Source organism: Pseudochaenichthys georgianus, unplaced genomic scaffold (genome assembly GCF_902827115.2).
Source record: "Pseudochaenichthys georgianus unplaced genomic scaffold, fPseGeo1.2 scaffold_1646_arrow_ctg1, whole genome shotgun sequence".
Classification (NCBI taxonomy): domain Eukaryota; kingdom Metazoa; phylum Chordata; class Actinopteri; order Perciformes; family Channichthyidae; genus Pseudochaenichthys; species Pseudochaenichthys georgianus.
In genome coordinates, this window is record NW_027262457.1 from 16,891 (window position 1) to 17,500 (window position 610).

Genomic DNA, 610 nt, shown 5'->3' on the forward strand with positions numbered 1-610 from the left:
GCTAACCAATGAGCTAACTGAGGCTAACCAATGAGCAAACCGAGGCTAACCAATGAGCTAACAAATGAGCTAACCAGGGTTACCAATGAGCTAACTGAGGCTAACCAATGAGCTAACCGAGGCTAACCAATGAGCTAACCGAGGCTAACCAATGAGCTAACCAATAAGCTAACCCAGGCTAACCAATGAGCTAACTGAGGCTAACCAATGAGCTAACCGAGGCTAACCAATGAGCTAACTGAGGCTAACCAATGAGCTAACTGAGGCTAACCAATGAGCTAACCGAGGCTAACCAATGAGCTAACAGGCTAACCAATGAGCTAACTGAGGCTAACCAATGAGCTAACCGAGGCTAACCAATGAGCTAACAGGCTAACCAATGAGCTAACTGAGGCTAACCAATGAGCTAACCGAGGCTAACCAATGAGCTAACCGAGGCTAACCAATGAGCTAACCGAGGCTAACCAATGAGCTAACCGAGGCTAACCAATGAGCACCTGCATGTGTATGAGAATGGCCCTGACACCATTTCAGCCCAGATCTAAACTCCTGGCAGGACAAGCTCCAGCTCAATTCTCTCACTGAACAGAACAAAGTGAGAGAGGGACTG